This window comes from Diabrotica virgifera, chromosome 6 (assembly GCF_917563875.1).
Source record: "Diabrotica virgifera virgifera chromosome 6, PGI_DIABVI_V3a".
NCBI lineage: Eukaryota > Metazoa > Arthropoda > Insecta > Coleoptera > Chrysomelidae > Diabrotica > Diabrotica virgifera.
The window spans coordinates 251,003,528-251,009,266 of NC_065448.1; positions in this window are offsets into that span (position 1 = coordinate 251,003,528).

Sequence of the window (5,739 nt, forward strand, 5' to 3'; positions counted from 1 at the left end):
ATTCCCCAATGAATCGCTAGTAATTCCTTAACGATTATAGGTTTATTACATTCTCCTTTACTAAAACTTCTTGATGCATATGCTATAGGTAGGTCAATTCCGTTGTAATCTTGACTTAGGATTGCTGAACAACTCTCATTGGATGCGTCTGTTGTTAAGATAAACTGTTTGTTGAAATCAGGATATTTTAAATGTGGTGGTTTCGTCAGAGATGCTTTAAGCTTTTTGAATGCTTTTTCACACTCCTCGGTCCACGAAAATTCTACTCCTTTCCTCGATAATTTGTTGAGTGGTCTGCATATTTCCGCAAAATTTTTAATAAAACGTCTGTAATAGTTGCAAAATGCTACAAATCTCTTTGTTTCTTCCGCTGTCTGAGGTGTCGGATATTGTTCAATTACTGCATACTTCGCTTTGTCTGGTGATACTCCCTCTTGAGAAAGATCATGTCCTAAATATGTTACTTCCCTTCTAAAGAATTGACATTTTCCTGGGTTAAGTTTCAAATTGAATTTTCGACATGTCTCAAATGTCTTTTTCAGGTTGTCTAAGTGATGTTTTTCGGATATTCCAATTACTACGATATCGTCCATGTAAAGAAATGCTTTGTCTGGTGTTAATCCTGAAAATGCTATTGACATCATTCTTGAAAAGCTATTTGGGCTTACATTTAATCCAAAAGGTAATCTGGTAAATTGAAATGCTCCATTTTCTGTGCTGAACGATGTGTATTTTCTCGATGATTTTTCTAATGGTATCTGGTGAAAGCCTGACATTAAGTCTATAACTGAAAACCATTTTGCTCTTCCTAGTTGATCTAATATCGAATCTATTCTTGGTAATGGAAATTTGTCTGTAACTATCTTCTTGTTCAGTTGTCTAAAATCTATGCATAATCTCCATGCTTTTCCTCCATCTATAGCTTTTTTCGGTACCAGTACTACTGGGCTGTTGTACTCGGATGTAGATGGTTCTATGATTCCTTGGTCTCTTAGGTTTTGTACTTGTTGATTTAATTCCTCTGTTTGCGCATGAGGTGTCCTATAATTCTTGATATATACCGGAGTTTGGTCTTTAACTCTTAGTTTTTGTTCGTAGAAATTGTTACAGGTTAACATATCATGCCTTAGGGCGAATATGTCCGAATATTCCTCGCATAACGATACTAAGTTGTCTCGTATGTATTCTGGTATGTCTAATTTCAGTGATTCTCGTAATTCTTTTTTTCTGTCCTTGCTGTCGTTGACTAGCCTATATATATTGAATAGTTTAATATCCAACGTCCTGATTGTGCTTGCGTCTACATTTACTGTTTCGTACGTTGTGTTCAAAATTTTGATGTATGGATTATTACTTGAAATAATTGCTCTTGCTATGAATATTCCTGGTTGTATTTCTTGCTGTTCCACTATCCTGTCTTTCTTTAACGTTTGAAAAATTTTTACGATTCTGTAAATTTCACATCTAGGCGGTATTATTATGGTGTCATTGTCTATATTATCCAGAATTTTCGTACTAATGTAACAATCGTTGTCCTCTTTAATGTGCATTTTAAGGTTTGCGTAATCTAGTATACATTGAAAGTTAGAAATAAAGTCTCTCCCAATGATTCCGTCTGTTGGAATTGGAAAGTTAGGTTCTACCAATTGAAAGATGTGTTCGAATCGAGTTCCTTTTACTTCGAGTGTTGTCTCAACTTCTCCCATTGTTTGCAACTCTCCTTTAGTGACTCCTTTTATTTTTGCCTTTGTGTTTGGTTTCACCTGTTCCTTCATAAAATCTTGTGAACATTTTAGTATTGAAATGTCAGCTCCTGTGTCTATGATAAAAGTGCTTGTGTTTTCAAGAATTCCTGTTTTCATTCGTACAAAGTTCGTTAGGTTTAGGTCGAAGTTGTAAATGTTATATTTTATTTCTGCCTGTGTGCTTCCAACTTGTTGTTCATTCAAAACCCCAACTGCTGGTTTTCTTGCTCTTCTTGACTGTCCTCTATTTCTAGTAATCTTACGTTCCTGTTACGTCCGCCTCTCTGGTTTCCTCTGTATGTTTGATTGTTAAATTGTCTGTATCCTCTGTTCGAATAATTTCGTTGATTGTCCGTTGCTTCTCCTTCGTTCCGTTGTCCGAAGTTATTTCTTCTTCCTCTGTCATATTTGTTATGATATCCTCTTCTGTATTGCTGCTGTCCTCTCCTATTCTCGTAGTTTGTCCTATAATTTAAGACTCTTCCTTGTGCATTTTCTTCAGTCGTATCGATCGACAAAAATTTAGATACTACTTCCTGCGGTGATGTAAAGTTACCTGCTTCCAGTATTAGCTTAGCTTTCTCTGCATTAGCGTTTCGTTTCATTGTTGTTACTACAGCTTCGGTCGTATATTTCTTTGCTAAGTCAAGTGGCATTCCTTCCGCTATGTATGCTACTTTTAATTGTTCTGCTAACTCTTCCACTTCAGATGCGTACACTGCTGCATCTCTATGCCCTTGCCTTTTTTTGGCTAATTTGGCTATTAAATTCTTCGGATTATCACCTTTTAATTCTTTCTTTAGTACTTCAGCTATCCGTGGAATTGTATCTTCTGTGGTTATTAGGTTCCTAGCCTTATTGGTGAGTCGCGTTTTTATTAGCGTTACAGCTGTGTTTTCATGACCTTCTGCCAATTTTCCAAGTAGTTCTAATGCGTCTAAAAATGGTTGTAATTTCCCTGCGCTTCCATCGAACTCGTTGGGCAATATCTTGCTTGCTATATTCAAAAATTCAGTGATTGTCAAAGCCATGTTTAATATTGTTATATCTTGTTTTATGTCACCTTTTTTCTCTTTTATTCCGTCGTTAATTATTTCTTCTTCTCCTTCCTCGTCGCTTTTTCCTTCTTCTATTTCCTCATCGCTTTGTTCCTCTTCAACTTCCTTGTCGATTGGTTGATGTATTGAACTTGGAACCACTGTTCTCACATTTACTGCTTGAAATGATCGTATAACTTTGTCTCTGATTTTTCCAAAATATTTGTTGCACGATTCCCTTTGTTTGTCCGAAAGTGCTTCCCAGTTTTTCCTAGTCAATTGTGTGAACTTGTTATAAGCTTTATAGTCCTGTCGCCAGGGGGGGTACAACGGCCTCGTTAATTCAGATGGACTTACCCAAGTTTTTTTTATGTATTTTGACCCGTAGAAAACGAATTTTTTGGGTAACAGTTGATCCGGATGTCGATAAGATTGTTATAGACCAAGAACTTGAGGAATCAAATAACAGCGATTTTTGGCAAAACAAAACAATATTTTGTATTTTTTGGGTCATTTTAAGCAAAAAATATTTCTACAAGTTTTTTAGTAGGATGCAGAGTTTTCGAGATAAACGCGGTTGAACTTTCAAAAAATCGAAAAACTGCAATTTTTAAACCCGAATAACTTTTGATTAAAAAATAAAATAGCAATTCTGCTAAGCGCCTTTGAAAGTTCAAGTCAAATTATGTCGGTTTTGATTATTTGCATTGCTAAAAATTTATTGTGTTATTGTTAAACAAAGCTACAAACAACTAGTGCGTGAGTGATGTTTCTATGATTTCTCATTTAAAATCGAACGAGTAGGTAGAATAGGTACTAGTGCAATCAAGACTATTTCTACGTTACATGCGTTAAAACGCATGTAAAAGCACGGGAAACCCTACGTGTTTATAGCTTTGTTAAACAATAAAAAAATAAATTTTTACCAATGCAAATAATCAAAACCGATATAATTTAACTTAAACTTTCAAATGCGTTAAGCAGACTTGCTATTTTATTTTTTAATCAAAAGTTATTCGGGTTCAAAAATTGCAGTTTTTCGATTTTTTTAAAGTTCAACCGCGTTTATCTCGAAAACTGTGCATCCTACGAAAAAACTTGTAGAAATATTTTTTACTTAAAATGGCCCAAAAAATACAAAATATTGTTTTGTTTTGCCAAAAATCGCTGTTATTTGATTCCTCAAGTTCTTGGTCTATAACAATCTTATCGACATCCGGATCAACTGTTACCCAAAAAATTCGTGTTCTACGGGTCAAAATACATAAAAAAAACCTTGAGTAACTCCATCTGAATTAACGAGGCCGTTGTACCCCCCCTGGCGACAGGACTATTAATTAGCTGTGTCGTTACTTCTTCCTTTATGTCCTTAGATTTCGGAACTTTTTTCTTTAAGACTCTTCTGCTTTGCCTGTCTATTTCTTGTGCAATTTCCTCAACTATTTTGACAAAATCTTCCCAAGTAACTTTGTTGCTACTCATTTATACATAATTTTTTTCCCGCTTCTGCACTTCTTAGCGAAAATATAAATTCGATAGTCTTACGGTGTATATAGATATGTAGTATATAGATATATAGTAAAAAATATATAGAGATAAAATAATACGTCAATATATGGTAAAAATATGTAAAAATTGCAGTAGTAATAAAAATTCAAAAATAAATAACGTTATATTAACCCTTGTAAATAAGTAGTTAGAATAATAATTTAAATGTATTATGCATATAGCGTATATTTGTTATATCGTATATTTATTTTGATAGGTATATTTACGATAGCAAATATTAAGATCATAAAAAATTGCAAAAATGTACTAAAAATCAGTAGTCAAATAATAAATGAATAAAAGTCAGCAATGATAAGGTATACGTTGATAAATATGTAAAAATCATATAAAATTGTATCATTGCGTCCTATAATAACTTAATATGAGGGTAAAAAAAATCTTTTTATATTGATAAATATTGGTAATAGAATAGAATAATTAAGTAAAAATAGGTAAACTTGAAACATATATTAATGTAATTAAGGTAGCACATAATGTTTATACTTTATACTTTATATTAATCAGGAAATACCATAAAAATAGCTAATATGGACTTACCACTTTTACGCGTCTTTGTTCGTATCACAAGTCCTCGCTGCACGTTCCATAGCATTGTCCATTTTCCATTGTCCCACGATGTTCCATCTCCATCCTATTCCATTTTCAGCTCCGCGTCGGCCTGATGTCTCCATCCATTTTACATATACCACACTGTTGTCTAAGGTGGTCTAGGTGCCTGAACATTGACGTGTTTCTTCATACCTGTCCTGTTTACCAGTCCTGAGTTCTTCCCTGGTTCTGGATCGCCATATGACAGCCCTGGGCACTAAGGCTATCTTCTCCCGGTGAGGGTGGTTATCCCTTATCCGAGGGGTGGAATAATTGATACGCTTACTTGTTGAGTTGGTTTATTTACACTCGCATTAGTATAAGCTGGTAGCACCGCACCCAAAGAACATCTCGTGTAGAAAGAGACACTATCTTTAATGTGGAAATATTACGTCTGATCACCAAAACAGAATGACGAATGTCTAATATAATAATAAAGAATTCCCTTGTTATAGTTTAACTGTTTATATATTTAGAAATGCCTATTCAGCATCGACCATGAAAAGTGTTTATAATTGACTCTGCAATTATTAGTGAATCGTGATCTTGGCTAACAATATTTATATAATCGAATGAAGGTTGTAATGTTGTTTTGATGACATAAATAACTGAAAGTAATTATCGTAAGTAATTACAGGGTGTTTTTAAGATATATCTACTGAGTACAGATGAATTCTTGTACAAATGTATATTTTTTTCGACGAGTACTCAAATCTAAGCTTACATAACGGAAAAACGATGCATTTTATAGAATATACTTGTGAATCACTTGTCAAAGTACTTCGGAGTACCTATCAAAT